The following is a 17,094-nucleotide window of genomic DNA, read 5'->3' on the forward strand; positions in this document are numbered from 1 at the left end:
TTATAAGATTTGATAAGAACTGCTTTAATCTTACAGTCTGACCACTTTGTTGCTAAAGGGATGTGTGTAGCAAAATCAGACCTTGTGGGGTCAACTGCATTACACTGGTTTCATAATTCTTCTAAAAGGCATTTTTAGAATTTTTTCTTCCTATTGTATAAGTTATTGCATCAGTCAGGATCGGTCATCCCAGCCAGCACAGTGACTCCTTTCTTTGTTGATTCAGAGACATGAGGAGCCCAGCGTGGCCAGGTGGCAGTCTTAAATTCCAGTTCAGTGGAATCACTGTTGTGTCTCCTAGTGGAAACATTCCTCTTTTTGGAATTAAGATGTTTAGGTCAGCAGATCACGAGTGACAGAAAGCAAACGTTTTACTAGTGGATCACTATGGGTAATAGTAAGTTGTGTGTGTTATGTGCCATTGAGTTTCTCTGTTTCCTAATGACTCCACATGTCCACAATGTCCTGTCCTCAACAGCCCTTCTCAGATCCTATAGACTCATGCCTATGGCTTCTTTCATGGGGTCAGTTCATCTCATTTTGGTCTTTCTCTTTTCCTGCTGCCTTCTATTTCTTTCCAGTATTAATGTCTTTTCCAAAAGACCCTGCCTTATCATGATGTAACCAGAGAAGGGCAGCTTTAGTTTTGTCATTTATTTAGAGTATGAGGATGTGGATGTGGATGATCTCAGCCTTGGTCTCTAATGACACATCTTTGCTCAAATGATCTTTCCTAATTCTTCCATTGCTGTCATTTGTCCCAGCTCTGCAAGGTATTGCCACCTAGTAGGCTGTAACTGAGTCTTAAAAAGACATTTCCACCATTCTGTCAAGCCAGCTTCTTCAGGATAGTGGGAAACATGGTAAGACCAGTAAATTCCATGATCATGGGCCCATTGCCATACTTCATTTGCAATGAAGTGAGTTCCTTGGTCAGAAGGAATTCTGTATGGAATACTATGACTGTGGATATGGAATTCTGTAAGTCCAAAGATGGCAGTTTTGATAGAAGCATTGCATGCAGGGAATGCAAATTTGTATCCAGAATAAGTATCTATTCTAGTAAAAACAAAACACTCCCCCTTCTTTGATGGAACTGTTTCAGTGCAATCAACCTGCTACCATGTTAGCTGGCCGATCACTCTGGGGAATGGTGTTGAACTGGGGATTCAGTGTTGGTCCCTGCTGCTGGCAAATTGGTCCCTCAGTCGTGAACATAGCCAGTTCACTCTTGGTGAATGGAAATCCATGTTGCTAAGATCATACATAACCTTCATTCCTGCCATCATGGATGGCTGCTTTGTTTATGAGCTCATTGAAGTATGACAAGGATAAATGGGGAAAGAGGCTAGCCTGTATCCTCATAATGAGTAATTCTATCTACTTGATTATTAAAATTTTCTGCTGAAGTCACCCTTTGGTGACCATTCATGTGGAATTAAATATGTTCACATTTATTGCCCATACAGAGAGGTCTACCTACATACCTCTTCCCTAAATTTTCTTGCCACCAATTTTCCAAATCATGTTCTTTCTAAGACCCTGACCATCCAACAAAACCATTAACCACAACCCATGAATCTGTATATAATCACACATCTGGCCATTTCTCCTTCCAAGCAAATGAACAACCAGGTGCACTGCCTGAAGTTCTATCCACTTGGACGATTTCTCTTCACCTTTGTCTTCCAGGAATGTCTCAGAAAGGGGCTATAATGAATGTTACATCTGTCTGTTTAGGGGTTGTGTCTACATATTGTGCGGAACCATCTATAAATCAGGCCTGAGTCTTCTGTCAGCCTATTATAGGGAAATCCCCATGAGGCCTTACCTTCAGGCTGGGAGAGAAAAGGTAGTGTAGGAGGAGTGAGGACTATGGGCCTTTGGCCACTTCTTCACATAACTTATTTCTGCCTTCAGGGCCTGCTTGGGCCCAAAGAGAGATCGATCGATCGATCGATCGATCGATCTATCTATCTACATACCTTTACATATATACACACCACACACACACACACACACACACATGGCTCACCACACACATACATTCATACATACATATACATACACCCATACATACATAGACACACATATATACACATATATCTGTATATACATATGCGTGTATATAGAGAGATATATATGTATCTATATATCTATATATCTGTATCTTTCTATGTATATATGTATGTATGTATGTATGTATGTATCTATCTATCTATCTATCTATCTATCTATCTATCTATCTATCCATCATCGATTTCATTTGATGATGGATTACTGCTGTGCATACCCTACCTTATGACTTGGTGGGTCAGGTAACACCCAGTTCATCATGGACAGCTCAGTTTGTGTGATTACTTGGTGGCTCATGGTTAAGCTTTTAGTCTTTAAGACACAGTAACAGGCCAAAAGTTGTTTCTCAAAGGAAGAGTAGTTATCTGCAGAGGATGGCAGGGCTTTGCTCCAAAATCCTAAGGACCTGCACTGTGGTTCACCTATAGCAGCCTGCCAAAGGCTCCAAATAGCATTTCTATCTGCTACTGATACTTCAGTAGTATTGGATCTGCTGGATTATATGGCACAAGTGGCAGAGCAGTGTGCACAGTAGCCTCGACTTGTTTTGGAGCCTTTCTTGTTCTGGGTCCCACTCAAAAGTAGCAGTTTTTTGAGTTACTCAGTAAACAGGCTGGAGTAACACACCCAAATGAGGAATACGTTGCCTCCAAACTCCAAAGAGGCCCAATAGGTATCATGCCCATATTTTGGTTGTAGGAAGGGCCAGATGTAACAACTTATCTTTTACTTTCGAAGGGCTCTGTCATCATGCCCCATACCACTGGGCCGCTAGAAATTTCATTGAAGTAGAAGGCTCCGGAAGTTTTTCGAATGTATTTCCCACCCACTGATGTGAAAATGTCTTATCAAAATGTCTAGAATAGTTGCTAGTTTTTATTCACTAGGTCAAATCAGCATGATATCATCAATGTAATAGACAAGTGTAATATCTTGTTGGAATAAAAGGCTGATCAAGATTTCCCATAAACTGAATTATGAAATAGGGCTGGAGAGTTGCTCTGCCTCTGATGGAGGGCAGTGAGTGTGTTTTGCTGGACTTGCCAGCTAAAGCAAACTGCTTCTGGCAGTCTTTATTATCTTTAAATACAGTAATATGTGAGGTTAGGGCTTCAACATGACTTTGGGAGGGAAACACAATTCACTTCATAACAATTACACTTTGGAAATGATGTTAATGTCAGAACATTTACAGTTTGGCAAGGTTATTTGATTCAGGATTGCTAGGAGGCTGTAAAGTTGATGACTGTAAATTTCAAGAAGGGATGACTTTCTAAAAACGATTCACTCATATGTGTCAGAAAATTGTAATAATATGGCCATGTTGTTTTAAGCCCTTTGGCTCCTTTCTGCTAGAAAATTGTTACAAAGGATCTAGCTCAGCAATATCTATCTACATGAATGAGGTGCTTTACAAATGGCACCTTCATGCAGTACCTAACTCTATATCGTGACCTGGACTTTGACGCTTTGATACTGGAGTATCATAATGGTTGGTTTTCATTGCAAAACCACTTAATAAAGTCTTCGGAGATATTGCTCCTAAATTATGTAGATATTTATTACATAAATGGCAAATTATTTTGTCTATCTTAGAAGAATTCTACTTTGGATTTCAAATTAAATGGAGGTCTGATAATCCTTTCGGCAATTGGCCTACTCGAGTTTTTCCAAGTTAGACACCAACATTAGAGAATTCCTAGTATTTAGTTGTTGGGAAATTTACACTTTTAAATAGTAAGATGAATCTTCTACTAATTTTAAGATAGTAGAACAAAGATATTTCTACTACCATATTTCTCTAAAATTACTTCAATACCAGCAAGGAAAGCATGAAACAGTATCAAAAAATTTATCTCCCACGAGATCTCCTTTATAACATTGCTCCAAAGAATAAGAAACAGCCACGATCAGCTTATCTTCAAGTAAATTAGGTGCCCATCTGTAATTTCATTCACAATATATGATGTAGAATGCGAATGGCGATATGGTAAGGTACTTCGCAGAACGGTATTTTACCTAAGTGTTGGCAAGGATGAAGGCGTGGGGGCTGAAGTGGGGAAGCAAACTCATTTGGTCTGGACACCTCCAGAAAGACACCATGATCTTCAAAAGGAAGTATGTAAGTGTGTGTGTGTGTGTGTGTGTGTGTGTGTGCGCGCGCGCGCGCGTGCACACACACACACGCATACATTCTGGGATGGGAGAAAATAAAAAACTTTTCAAAAACTTCTGAAAGTCTGATTCAACATCAGAAAGCACTCTGCCACCTTGTTCTTTATCTTTTACCTGCACAGCCAGGTTCCTACCTCTTACTGTTCTTATAGGAGCCTGGAGGTTTATTCTCTGGGAACATGAAACCAGAGGAGTTGTGCAATTTGGACAGGATGAGGAGGGTGGAGATGAGGGGCTGGACTCAAATTAGGAGGACCAAAGGAAAGTCTGAATAAAAAATTAAGAAACCCTCAGTTCCCTTCTCCCACCTGCTTTAGCATGCTGGTCTGTTGGCTTTTATACCTTGTAGTCCCATTGAAGACTTATCAATCTGGAAACACTTTAAATTTAAATTTCTCTTTGAGGATGTTTTGAATCATAGAGGGAACATGAATTCAGACCAGTCTTGGAAAGACCAGCTTAGGGTTACAAATTATCACGAGAGACTTTCTTTCTCCTCACCATCCAGTGTTAAGTTTTAGACATACAAGTGGCCTTGCCAAGATGTTTTGCTTGGCAAGCTTATTTCTAGTTCTCCCTTACACTGAGGGCTGGCCTTTGTGGTCACCACTTCTTGTATGGGGCTCTTTACGAGGTTCTCCATAGCAGGCCTTGAAGCTGAAAGTGGAAGCTTGAGTCCCCAAGACATAATAGAAACTGTCAGAATGAAAGTTGTCTTTCCTGCTTACCTTGCATCCCAAGCTTTTGCTTTGTTTGTGCTTTATGAGTTTCTTTCTTCTGGAGCAGCTCGGCAGTACATTTAGAAGATATAAATTTGACCCATTTTTTTTCTTTTTCATTAGAAAGGTCTTTTATGGTTTCTAAGCCATTATACTGCCAGAAACAGAATTATCCCTTGTTTTACCTTATTGTATTTATATTGTCAATCTGGTTAATTGATTTACAGTAAGAATATATTCATGTAATATACTTCTAAACAAAAACACAAGAAAAAAGAAAAGAAAATAGAAGAGTACATAGGGTTATAGCTGTAGCTATATATCTATATCACCTCCAAGGAGACAGGCATTTTGGGTTGCACTGTCCCAACTGTCACATTGTTCAGGGACAGAATTATTCTCTCTGCCCAGCTTTTAGTGCTTAATCTTAATAAAGAAGGGATGGTAGCTCAGCTTTTATAGCAAATGGAAGTATAAGAGGTAGAAACTTAACTGTTCTATCATACATCGATGTAACTGCCCTTAAAAGGGTAAAATTATATTACTAAAGAAAAGAAAAATTAAAGACGCTGGCCTTCCTAGAAGGGAGTGTACTTGTCTGTGAAGTGATATAATCTAATTCTTATTTTGCTATTCACAGTGACTATTTGAAAACTGGCTTAATGAACTTGCCTGTATTTCTCTTTTGGACATTATTTTCTTCTCAATCATAAGCTTGCGAATGTACTCTATCCTAGCATGAAGGCTTGACACCTATGGCAACATAATGGATACAGAATAAGTATTGGATATCGAAGTTGTCCTGTCTAAGAAATCTTTGACTTTCATGAAGTACATATGTTCTTTACTTTTTTTGGTTAATCTTTATTGAACAATATTTTTGTGGATGGAAGGAGGCAAAGTTCTAATCTCTCAAATCTTTTTGTTCTTCTTTAATTGATTTTTGTCACTGTGAGAAGCATAGTCTTTTTGCACAATAGTTTTGATAGAATCTGTGTATTTTCTTTGTATTCAAGGGATCTTTTTAAAATGAAAGTGCTTTTCTAGGAAAAAAAAAAGAAAGACAAATTAATCCATTTACAAAATAAGTTCTGGGTTGCCTTTACTTTTAAAAAGGGAGGGGATTAGAAATCAGTAGGCAAAAGTTAAGAAAGAGAGTAGTCTAAAGCCCTTAAAGTGAAGCAATAATACTTGGTATTCAAAAATGAAAATTCATATGAAATATGTATTTGTGTATCTGCCATTTTAGCAAAGCATGCTTTATTTTGTAATTTAATTTTCTAAGGCTTTTGCGTGTGATTGAATCTTTAAAAATTGATTTCTATAATTTTTCTAATATTATACAAACCTGTTAAATATAAACTATATATCCATATAAAACAGAGGCAAGTGAATATATTACATGAGCTGAATTAAGAGGAAACTATTCATATTGTAGATATGAGTATTCTAATTTTCTGATTGAAAATTGTTCTTTTCTAATTATGTTGTCTTCGTGGCGAAAAAGTTAAAGAAAAAGATACTAAACCACCATCAGCTCTTTGGCTAACTTTTTTCTGGAAAGCACACAGAAATACAGCAAAAAAACACTCATTTTGAAATAAAGAAGTCATTATGGCCTGTCAATAAAATGGCAAAACAGCCAATCAGCTAGTCAAACTCTTCTTTCTGATGCCATGTCCTTGCATTTTAAGAGAGGAAGAGAATATCTCTGGATGGTTGAACCTTTTCATTCTTCCCATGAAGAACACTGTAGTCATTTAACCTTATAAGCTATGCAAGTTTGTTCTGTCATATTCGTCTATACAGATCACAACAAGAAGTCATTTCAGTAAAGAGGAAAACAGATACACGGATTTTAACTACGACTTGTTAGTAAAGACAGAGGTGGTTTCTATTTTTGTTTTACTTTGGGTGTTACGGGGGTGGGGGAAGGTTTGCTGGGAAGAAAAGTGGACTTCTGTTTACTTCAATTTACTTCTATTTACTTGAAGAAAAATAAGGAACGTTAACTATGAACTGTGGGCATTTGCGCTAGAGAATGGAGAGCAACTGTAGCTCCCTCAGGAACTTTTTCTGCAGATGTAACTGTTTCTTAAATGGGCAAAGACACTTCGCCATATCCTTCCTGTCCATTCAAGAAGGGAGGGAGTGACATCACTTCTGATCCCAAATCAACATAATAGGGTTTTTAATCTAGGCAATGAGCAACACTAGTTTTCAACAACTCATGATATTTTTAATAACTGTGTTCATCTCATAGGAAAAAAAAACAACTGGACCCCAATATTCTTTGTATTAAAGATCATTCTTGAGGGTATTTTTAACTTCAATTTTGACTTCAACACCAGAAAAACCAAGTGAGGGACATAATATTCTTTATTAATTTATATTACTAATTAACACCTGATACCAAAATGATTGATTATAAATATTCGTTAAGAAACTTTGAAAAACATCTCTTCTAAATATAATTTTTTAAGTGTGGAAAGTAAAGAAAGATCAGGTTAGAATGTAAAAATTAAATTGATAGTGTGGGGCAACTTGGGAAAATTTCTTGAAGCCTAGAAACCAAAGAAAGAGGCTGACAACTCTACCATTGCATCAGGGGTTCATTAAGGGAACTTACACATGAGGTTTTGGACTGCAGCAAGATGAGGTGTGGATCTTCCACGCCTCTTGGCAAGAGCTACAGAATTATACAGAACGGAGCAGGATGGGTAGGAGTACTGATGTGTGACACACCTCTGAACAGGGGAAAATGCCTTACGTGATTGCCATGGGCAAGGCAATGGCCTGTTCTAGGAAGCAGCGCTCTGTGGGACATACATGAGGGCTCGATCAGGCAATCTCTGGGGGGATTTATGGTAAGCAGTCTCTGTTCTCAACTGGATCTAGCTCATGGGTCTCACAGCAGTCACATCACGGAAGTCTCTCTTCCACACGACTCTCCAAATTCAAATATTCTCAGATTTTAACAAAAGAATGGGGTTTATAATACCATAGGTATTGGTTTAGAGAGTGAATTGTGTGAATTATGGCCAAGACTGCATTTTAATGTAAGTGAATAATGATTCTAGGAATTATTTTTTATTTTTTTTTCCATGTCTTAGGGTAGAATTAGCTTTGTGGCTTTCATAGTTGCTGCAAGTAGCATATGCACATTTGAAAAAGTTGGCAGTAAATTAAAAATAAATATTTAAAAAGGTGGGTGACCTAAGGCATGATGATTTAGTAATACAATGCTAAGTACAGATACAGAGATGTTGTCTTGTGCAGCCTCTCCGTTTTTAACATAATAAGCTATAATGCAAAGCATAACATAACTCTTCAGTGCAATCCCACCCAGTCATATCCCCAGCAGATATATTTCCCTGATGAAATGGGTATTAGGGGTGGGGGTGGGATGGTAGGTGGTAATGCTTTTTCCTTTGAGGAAGGCAATTATTTGCTAAACTAGGAGCAATAAATTTCTCTTCTGACTGCATGGCTGTCAGTTACAGAACTATCTTCCCTTCAGGAATGTTAATATGAATTTCAAAGTCTACTGCAAACTGTGTAAATGCAATAGGATTATACTTCTCTTGTCCAGGTCCAAAATTTAGTCTCTTCAAATAGTGTGAATCTCTTGGCTGCCCTAAGCACGCAGGTTAGTAAGGTCAAGGTATTCATTTCTGTTTAGCCCAAGAGCCATTTTTGGATTATAACAAAGGAGGTGATATTTTTATATTTTTATTTGAATTTTTAAAGAAAACAGGAACTCTGAAACTTTTTCTAGTAGCAGCAATAAGAAGAGGAGCCCCCACTTACTCTAGGAGCTCTAAAAACTCAAACTCATCTTCACTATTACTCAGAATTCAAATTTATGAAAAAGTTGCAAAATAAGTGCCTTTTTAGGCCAACCATGTTATGAAAGATTCACACGGTGTAACAAAATACAATGTTTGAACTCAGATGCATCAGAATGAGAATTAAAAACCTATTAGAATCAATTAAACTCAACAGGTTTATAAGATAATCAATCTCTTATGAAAATATTGAAAGTAGGAAATGTAAGTAGGAAGGTTGAGATTCATGGAGGTTCATGGAGGCTTTGTACCACAACAGGTTTTGACAGCCTATTCCAGAATAGAGACTTTGAGATGAATTAGAAGGAATACATGTAAAAGGTATTTTAAGAAAAAAAATAGTAGGAATTAATAGCCAAATTTATATAGAGAGCAAAGTATCAGGATTAATTGAAAAGATTCAATGGTTTTAAATCAGTGAGAATAGATAATATCAATGCAAACAATGACATAAATAATTGACATAAAAATGGAGAGAGAATGCAGTATTTGAGTATGTGAGAATAATTATATCTAGAAACATAAAATATACTTTGGAATCACCTATGTAAAGATTGTAGATCATGCCAGTTCTTTCTGAGAGAAAACAGAGAGAGAGTAGAGGCCTAAGATCTACAGGTAATCTGCTGTGATGAAAGTAAATTTTCTTCTCTTTTGAACATGAAAGCCCTTGGCTCAAACTTGGTTTACTTACTACTTACTACTTTTATTAGCATGGTTAAACTACTTAACCTCTCTGCCTCAGTCCTCTCACCTACAGTGGGGATAATGATTCCAATTTCTTACTGCTTTTTACTGCTGTTTATAATTGTTCAGGAAATAGTAATCTTTCTTTTTTTAAAACTTATAAACTAAGAATATGTATTTAGCATTGATGGAGAATGTAAATGTCACAAAACATGGTTTTAAAATAATTGAATAGAGAGATTTGTTGGTTATATGAAAAAAAAAAAAAGGATTTTGTGACCAAAGTATCTTCCTCTTGGAAATTCTCAGTGTAGAACTGGCATACTGAAGGCTCTTACAAGTGATACAGTGAGGAAATCTATTACATTTTTTAAGCAGTGAGTTTCCTCAAATCCATTTGCCTACAGAGCCTATTTAATTTTTTTTTTTAATGAAATGCCAACTAATATCTTTGTTATTGAAAAATGCGGGCACAGTATCATTAAATTATGGAGGGGAAATTTTCAAGAAGTATGTATGTGGTATTGCCAAATGTTTTAGATATAAGTGTATAAATAAAGATGGAAGAAAGGATTTGGCAATTGAGTGGACATAGCTGAATATTCAGAATCTAGTTTCAGCAAAGTAATTATAGGCAAAAAAAAATCATAGTTTTGAGACCACAGACTGAAAAGAAACAAATATTAAATAGATAACTCTATAGAATATTTGTTAAAGAAGGAAATAAGTAGCATTATAGCTCAGAGTTCAAAGAGGAAAGATAGGACCATGCTGTACAAATATGAACACAAAAGAAAAATAAGTAGAGGAGGGAAATATATTTAAAATGTCAGAGAGAGGGAAAATATTAATGCCAGCTGATTCTGGAGACAAGGGGATATAGCTGATAATAAAGGTAATTTCAAAATTTGGAAAAAAGATTGTTCCCCCCCCCTCTTTCTTCTAAACACTAGAGAGAAATATCAGAACACAGATGCAGGGTTGTGAGGAAGAAAGATAAAAGAGCTTTCCCAGTAGTCACCCATGATTTTCTCATTATAAACCCAGTAACCTTATTTTAAGACTGCAGAGGCCTATCTTTCTTTTTGAGACTCCACACTACCATTCCCATGTTCCAATTTTCTCCAGTGTTTCTCTATCTCTCTTGAATTCTTATGTTCCAGTTTCTGAGTCTGACTTCTTTTCTCCATTCGACCTTACATGACATCATTCTTCATAGTTCTCCTCTTTCCTTACATCATCTCTATCTATAATGTCTCCCTACATAACCCCAGCTCTTTCCAGGATTTAAGTTCTAGAGATGATCATCGGGTCTTTATTTCAAGGGAAATATCTCTCTTTACTGGAGATTAGAATTTTCACTTGCTGAACATTAAATTGCCCTGCAGACAATATACTGATAATTCAAATTCATCATTTCCAGAAATGAAACTATGATGAATTTCTGCATCCAGAAACTGGAATTTCATAATGAGTTTTCAATCTCAAATAGTTGCATCTTCACCCATCTGTTAATAGAGTCAGCCATCAAATCCTATGTATTCCATCTTCATAAAGCTTCCACAGTCTTCTACTCCCCTTTTCTAGACCATTGTTAATGTATCCCTGGGTTTTTTAATAACCTCCCAACTGTTCTTATCACAGGCACATTTCTTAGAAATTCATCATTAATTCTAAAGCCAGGACCACCTGTGTCAAGTAACTCACCTGATTTCAGGATTCATTTACTGAAGAATTTCCAGTGACTGTTATTTTCCCAGTTGAAGCCATTACTATGTACCTTAAATATCCTCCTAAGTTCATATCTTGTTTCACTTTTCCTACTTTGGTGTCCCAGAGCCCCCACCAACTAGCCATTGCCAGGGCACCATCCATACTACTCAAAGCACTTATCAACTTCAAGTTTCCCCTTCAGCCTAGAAATCTCCTTATCTTCTTCCAGTTATTGAGATCCTGTACCTCCACCTGGTCTCACCTCCTTCTCTAAATAATTCCATTCTTCCAGTTGCAGTTAAGCACTTCTCAGTGTACACTCCCTACTTACTCATATTTTATATTTTGTAATTCTATTATACTTTGAATGTCCCCTTTATTATATTTTTCAGTTCTTGAAATACAGAGAACATACCTTATTCATCTCTATATCACCAGTGCCTCAAATAGTGCTATATTATATACATAATCATTGCTCAATTAATATTCACCCAGTAATTATTACTCTGTGAACCAGAATATGAAGTTCAGAACTTTGGCCAAAATATAATGAATAAAAGTATGTATAATGTATATGTAATTTTATTCTGTGAAGGCAAAAAGAGAAATAACATGTTAAAATCACTATTATAAAATACTTTATCTATGCTTAAATCAGTGAATGGAAAAAGGAACTATGCTTATGATAGGTTACCTCCTAGAGAGTAGAGTCCGTGTCAACTTTATGTTGTGTATTTTACAAATTGTTTTAAAAGTTTATTTCTAGTGTAAAATAATGAGGTGATGAAACAATACCATACAAACTGATTCTCTGATGTCAAGATTGTGAATTGAGCTTTTGTAATTCTCAGGTGCCTCTTCATCAATTTATGCGGAAGTAAGAGGATTTTGTCCCTTACCTAGAGCAGAGTGGGCCAAAGGCATTGCCTCATGGCCTCTAGAATAGTGGTTTTTCACCAGTGGTGAATTTTTCCCCCAGGGGACAATTGGCAGCATCTGGAGACATTTTTATGGTCACTGCTGGGGAGCAGGAGTTACAACTGGTATGGTTCTGGCATATCAATAGTGCCAAGGCCAAGAAATCCGACTTCTAGATCCAGAAGTATAGTGTTAGCTTCACTTTCTCATGATTAAACAGATCTAATTTAAAAATACCTTTCCATTTAAAGGACTAATCGGAATGTTACCCATATAAATAATATTTCTTACAACTCGTGCTCATTGTTAGTAACATAAGCTAATTGGTTAACTGTGTGTATTTTAACCTGGAGTTGTACTAAAGCCTTTTTTAAAGAATTTGTTTCAACATGTGGATCCAGAGCACTTCAGAATTTACAGTCAGATGGAGGATGGTAACATGACAGTTGCAAAACTTCCAAATCATACTTTAACTCTGAAACACATGTAGACTGAAAATTTGAGTACTGTGTCACCATGTAAGTCTAGGTTTTGAAGTGATGTGAATGGTATAATTATACTTCGCATAGAGAACTATTTATTATGTGTTTATATTTCAGAATCTGCTAAATTTAATTTGTAGTAGTTTTATTGTAACAATCTAATCTACTGTTAACACAGTTGGCATTCATTAAGTACTTTTTCTTTCTTATATTACCTGGAGAATAACTTGGTCTCCACATCTTTATCTACTAATATCTTTTCCATGTTAGCCTACTTATTCCTTAATGCTAACTACCGATATTTGTTGGACGTAAAGACCCAGACTTTCCCTAACTTCCAGCAGTAATTTCATCATTTCAGCTACTTCTAACTGCTCTAGACCATGACTTCATCATGGCCCCAGTCTGCACTGGCCTACGTAGAGCATGACTTACTCTTCATACTATATCTTAAAAGTTAAATTTGTACATTAATACTCCCTATGCTCACCAGCAACCCAATAAGAACAGCGAATCTTCTCTCTTAGTGAAACCATGAATCAGATTGCATGCCCTCTCCTCTCCAACGTATGGGCAACATAATTTCCCAGCTAGTCATTAAGAGCTAGTCTCCTAGGTTTTGAAGATTAAGTTGAGTGAATCAATTGTAATCCTTACAATAGAATCTTTTATTTGGACTTAAGAACTGCTCTAGTTTTTCTCGTGAGATGTGGAATTGATGTTTTTTGTTGTTTTTCTCTGAAATACCTCGTATTCTTCCTTTCTCCCTAAATTCCCTTCTCTCTCTCTCTCTCTCTTAAATTAATCATAGTTGGTTCTCTTGATTATAGTTTTAAATCTATAACTGATATATATATCAACATTCCCAATGTGTTATTCCTATATTCTATGTTCAAAAAATGGCATCACTGTGAAATTATTCTGGAATATTCCTGATTTTTAACTAATCATTTCTTATTAAGCATAATATTCTACAGCTTCTATCCCAAATCTCTTGCCTTCTCTCTCTTAACTGCCAAATTATTTCAAGTTCTCACCATCTCCGGATTATAGTATGTTATTCTTCAAATCTAAGCTGATATTTCTAAATGATTATTCAAGAATTAATATCTGTATGTCAGTACCTGTTTAACATTTTTCATACATCCCTTTTTACATCTAAAACATGAGAAAAAGTAGGGCTATTCATTATCTGGCACCTACTTTTATTTCTCACCTTACCTGGCCTTACCCCTTCAATACCTAATTCAGCTATGCACTTTATTTTTCCCAGATGTTTGTCTTCTCTCTTTTCTCAGACTCTTTCTTGTGCTTCCTGAATAGCATATTCCCTTCTCTCATGAAATCCCTCTTTCAGGCTCTTTTAGTGCTAGTTGCAATTTTTGGTTTACTATCTCTCTCCTACTGGTGGGCTGAAATTGTGTTTTATTCATCTCTGTAACCCCTATACATAGTGTCTGGCACATTCTAGGCACCCAATAAATATCTGGAAAATCGGTATTGTTGCTTGTGGTTATGGGATTCTAACTAATGCTAATTTTTAAACTTTTAGTTTGAAAGAGTTTCAAATATAAAATTTATATGTGTACATATACTCAAATAATTATTAACATGCTACTTTTTCTGTTCTCTTTATTCCCTCTTTCCTTCCTTCAAAATCACTGCTATTTGCTTAGATGTCTCATATGTTATTTTTTAGGTGAGCTTATAATTGTCTCAATTTTCTTCACATTTTCTCATTGGAGTCAATATAGAAAAACAAAAGTTGGTTCCAATGAAAACACTAGCACAACCAGCAATATCAACAACGAATGCTAAATAAGTAGCTTAAATAAACACAACTTGTCAATTGAATATTTTGTTTTGTTTACCTAGTTTATAGTACTGTTTTAGAATGACAGATTCTTAGTCTTTTTCTCGAAAATATATTTAACAAACACATATGCCTATATTTTTATTGAATCTGTTGCCTTTATAAGATTTCCTTGGGAATTTTGAACTTTGCTACATGTCATGCCTCTGTTACTCAAACTGTGCAAAAATACCGATGGACAGTGAAGAACATATCAGTCTTGAATAGAACATTTTGTCCTACTGAAATGAGAAAATCTTTTTTATTAATGGAATTCCCAGGCCTTTATTTCTTTAAATGCTGATGTTCATAGTGACTAATTTATTTCTGTTAATATATCATGTCCCAAAATATTTTATCTTCTCTTGGCCAATTTTGATTATGCTTCGTAAATCTATGTCCTACATTACCTGACCTCTTTCTCTCACTAAGGACTGAATTCTTTCTTTGAAAATTTTTTTATGGTACACATTTTCTGGCTATCATTAAAATATAATATGGCATGTTAACCCAGACATCAAAAGTCAAATACCATTGTCCTCCTGTCGTAAGTGAATCGAGATTCTTTGAGAGAAAAAACAATCTATTTGGCTTGAAATTCCTACTCTTTTCTAGGTGCTGAAATTGAAAGCGTGTAGCTACCTTAGACTCTAAACTTATGGTCAGATAGGATTATAAATCATTTTGTGTAATTCATATCTAGTATTGATTGATTAACACCAGTACTACATTTGAATTCTAAATGATGTTTTGACTCTTCACATGTGGGTTCAGATAAAGTGAAGATACTCCCTAAATACCTTACCTTCATCATAGGAGACAATAACTGCCTAGAGTCAGGTGCAGTAAGATGCAGAATAATATTTCTACCATCTGGTTTTGGACACTGCATTAGGGTTCTCCAGGGAAATAAAATCATATATGTAAAGAGATTTATTATGAGGAATTGAGTCATGTGATTATGGAGGCCAACAAGTACCAAGATTTGCAATTTGTAAACTGGACACTTAGGAGAGCTGATGGTATAATTTTCAGTCTGAATGCTGGCTGGCTTGAGACCCAGGAAGAGCTCGAAAAAAAAAAATGTCCTAGTTAAAACAGTCAGGCAGGAGAAGTTTCCACTCTCTCAGTCTTTTTGTTTGTCAAGCTTTCAACTGAATAGATGAGGCCAACCCACTTTGGGGAGAGCAGTCTGCTTTATTCAGTCTACCAATCTAAATGTTAACTTCATCCTGAAACACCCTCACATATACACTCAATGTTTTACCAAATATTTGGGCAACCGTGGCCAGTCAAGTTGACACAAAAAATTAGCTATCACAAGTAGTTAATTCCTAGGGGCAAGCTACAGTGACTAAGAATTCATGGATGTTGTGGTTTCTTTGCTCAATGCTTGGGCCATTCCAATACACTTAGCTCTTTCTCAAACAAACAAACAAACAAAACCCATCTTCTTCAAATAGGCTTCTCTATAATTGTCATAACCGATTCAAATGTTTGGCTCGTGTTTGCTGTTTTGCCTTTTCTATTTTTGTCTCCAGTGAACTGTTTTATTATTATTCTTTTAATGGATGGATTTGTGCATTCATGTTTTCTTTTCAAAAAATTGTAGATATGAAGATCAAGTTGATCTCATAAAATATCTAATGGGATTACCCCACTGTTCTATCATCCTTTGCCCAAACTTTCCTACATATTTTATAACTAAGAATACTGAGTACAGCTTTTCAGATTTAAGAATTTTTATTTTAAACCAGAAATTTCAGATATTTAAAAGGGAATACATTGATCACCAAAAGGTGATTCCATAAATATGGCAATTATAATATTTAAAGCCAAGTTCCATCATGACATTATACGCCCTTGAAGTTGGTATTGTACATCATTTTCTCCTTTTACACTCCTGGACTCAATCCAAAGTGCCTAGCATCAATAGTACAGACAATATTCTATAGCAATTTAACAAAACTAATTTGGTATAGTACTTATTTAAACATGTATAAATATATGATGAGCTATAAGAGCTATTGATTTTATTTTGTGCTATCGAAACGGTTTATTTAAGTTTTTCAGATCAAGATATCTCAGAGGGCAAGATTACAAAATGAAACAAAATTTAGTGCAACTAACAGCTACTTTATTAAGAAATAGAAAGATTTGGGAAAACACCTTTTTTTGAGAAACAGCAATATACTCTTATCACACTTTTATAAATCTTTAAACATATGGTCTTAACTGACAAACTTAAATATTATATATATTTTTAACCTTGAATAGTTGCTACTGTGTCATGGGTTTTTCTTTGTTCACTATAGGAAATGTATCTGACACAAGTGAATTATAGATATGATTTTTAAAATTTCTCTCTCTATAGATTTGTTACATTTTTGAGAAATTGCTTTTAAACCAAAAACATGTATTATATACAATCTTTTACATCTGTTCTCACAATTGGGCAATAAAATATTGAACAATGTTACAGGAACATTGCTGTGTCTCACTGTTATGTGCTTGATGAAAAATATTTTATCTACTTTATTGAATGAATAGAAGTAGATAAAGGTTGATTATGATTTCACAGAATTCTGTTTCATGGTTGAAATTGTTCTTCTACATTTTATGTG

The 17,094-nt window shown here is 35.6% G+C and overlaps 1 protein-coding gene across 2 annotated transcripts in view; it reads left to right on the top strand.

Annotated features, from left to right (window-relative positions):
* THSD7B (thrombospondin type 1 domain containing 7B) overlaps positions 1-17,094 on the top strand; it is a 742,175-nt gene that overhangs the window by 436,516 nt on the left and 288,565 nt on the right. The window lies entirely within an intron of this gene.

This window comes from Pteropus medius, unplaced genomic scaffold (assembly GCF_902729225.1).
Source record: "Pteropus medius unplaced genomic scaffold, Ma_sr-lr_union100, whole genome shotgun sequence".
In the NCBI taxonomy this organism is placed as follows: domain Eukaryota; kingdom Metazoa; phylum Chordata; class Mammalia; order Chiroptera; family Pteropodidae; genus Pteropus; species Pteropus medius.